Genomic DNA, 2,671 nt, shown 5'->3' on the forward strand with positions numbered 1-2,671 from the left:
TGCAAAGATTGAACAAAAAAAAGGCAAAATGCCCCCGAACAAACGAACAAACGAACAAACAAAAAGCAAACCAAAACCCCCGCTGGTTTGCCAAGCCCCGGGGGCGCGCAGGGCTGGGCACCCCCGCGGCCGCCGCGGGTCCCCGCGCCCCCTGAGCTCTGCCGGGAAGTTCTGATGCAGCTGACCCAGGAAAATGCCGAGAATCGGTTGGACGGGTTTGGACAGAAACCGCAGGATTTCGGTGGCTGGGTGCGTGTCTTCTTGTGCTCTCCACCGGGGCAGGGTCCCGGCGGGTGTGCGGTCAAACCGCGAGGCCGCGCGGCAGCGCAGGGAAACGCGGAGGGAACAAACGCTGCTCTGCCGGCCCATCCGTGCCCTCCGCGGGCTGCAGGGGCAACGCTGAGTCTTACAATCCTGGCAACATAAGCAGCAAATGCTGTTCAGTGGCCAACTGCGAGAAGAGAAATATAGGGTCTGCTCCTTTGCAGCTGTTAGAGACTGGAAGGTGTATCCACACACTTGCTGAACCCACTTTTTCCTGGAGTTGCATTAATGCATCACTCCCTTTGGCACCTGGGCTGCTTACTGCTGTTTGCAATTCCATTGCAACTGGAAACCCAGATGCTTTGGGACTATCCTATCTCAGGGATAGAAGGAAGGAGGGAGATTTTCCAGTCCTTGGAATGCAGAAAGCAGATGTGAAGCTGTTTCCATACTGTTGGCGTCCTATAGAAAACCTGCTGCATGGCCATTTCTTCTATGTTCTCCAGTGTGATCCCACAAAGTGATGTGCTGGAAGCACCACGGGCAGCTGAGTTCTTTCCCTTTCACACCACGTCATTACTCTTTCACTATATACTGTGGAAATGGAATCGCGTCGAGAATAAGGACTCTGCACACATGGAGGAGGTTACGTTTTCTGTCGGACCAGTATTTTACTGTCCCCTGTTCCTCTTGCACTGCCCCATGTGCCGGGGTGCAGCAGAGCGAGCAGCAAAGCGCAGGCAAATCGATGGCAGCTGTGCAGGCACAGCCTGCTCGTACAGCCTCCTTCTTTCTACAGCCTCCTCGTACAGCCTCCTCGTACAGCCTGCTGCAGCTAAACCCCTTCAGGGCAGACTGAAGGCACGTCCGAAAGGGGGTCGGTCCTGCTTTCAGCGGACACTTTCAAAGATATTTTTATACATTTCCAGCGTAAGAAAGTATGACAAACACTTGATTTGGCAAGCATAGATGAATTTTCTTGGAGCAGAGCCTGAAGCCCAGGTTATACTTTCGCTCACGTCAGGTTTTCTTGGCTGTGCAAGGGCTCAGCTGCTCTCTGAAAGGAAGATGTGTGGCCCTGGGGACAGAGGCGGCAGCTCCTCACCGGGGCAGCTCCGCGCCCTCCCGGTGCTGCCACCTGTGCCCTGGGGATGGGCACAGCGGCTCTGAACCCTGGCGGACCCCAGTGCTTACGATTCCTGCATGCAAAAGTCACTGTTACAAATGAGTCCAACCCTCCAGCTAACTTTTTTAAAGCATGGATGGGGCGTTGAGCAATCTGGCCTAGTGGGAGGTGCCCCTGCCAATGGCAGTGGCATTGGAACTAGATGATCATTAAGGTCCCTTCCTACACAAACCATTCTATGATTCTCTATGATCTTGATTATAACATTCCAATATTTCCACTGCCATGTGCCAACAGTGTTATTTTTCGGTTACTTTTTGGTGAAGGATAAGGGGATTCTGGCATCCATTAGTCTGATTCTCATTTTACCTCTTATAGAACTATAGTATACCACTGTAACTATAATCTATAACCATATAGTACTATATAGTTACTGATTTTATTTGTAGAGTGGCTCCAGCCAAGCCTCTGGTGTCCATGCTGCTTTTGGCACTGAAGCACAGAAAAAAAGAGCAATGTCAGAGTAAGAGTAACAGCATAATGTGACTAGTGCCATAGTGTCAGGAGGGGGAAGTGCTGTGTGGTGCCTTGTTTTTGAAAACAGGTGGGGATTAGGTGGCTGTGGGTGGGGATACAGAGTTCAGGTTGGTTGCAGGGTACAGATTCCCACATCCACATCAACACCGACATGCTGTGTGTGCTCTGGAGCCTGACTTGCACAGCTTGACTGTTGCAACAAGAATCCATCCCAGAGGAATGGCAGCAGAATAAAACTGGTGTTAACCTCTGCTCTCTATGAAATGCAAAAGTTTCTTTACTTAAAAAAAAAAAAAAGGAAAAAACCCCTATAAAAACTTACTAACCAAGACAGTTATACAAGCAATAGTGGGTTAGAAGAAAGTAATTGGTAACATTTTAACTCTGTTTTTTTGTTTGTTTGTTTGTTTCTGTAATGGAATGTTTTGAATCTCCTGATGTTTTCCTATCAGTTTTTAACCCTTGGACTAGGACAATTTTTAATGCTAAGATTGATGCATATTTTCTTAAAATAACTGGCATCTTAATTTACAGAAAATTCTGCTGGCACTGCATATATATATATGTATATATATATATATAAAATCCTGCTTTTTCCTCAAGGGAAGAATTTTTTTGGTGATCTAGAAATTACCCATTAGAATGTGTCACAGCAGGGTTTTTGTGTTTTGTTGTTTGTGTTTAACTTGCTTGGCCTCAGAGTTGGTGGACAGAAGCAGCAAGATCTGTTCTGTGTTTCAGTAC

This window comes from Chaetura pelagica, unplaced genomic scaffold (assembly GCF_000747805.2).
Source record: "Chaetura pelagica isolate M959 unplaced genomic scaffold, ChaPel_1.0 scaffold76, whole genome shotgun sequence".
NCBI lineage: Eukaryota > Metazoa > Chordata > Aves > Apodiformes > Apodidae > Chaetura > Chaetura pelagica.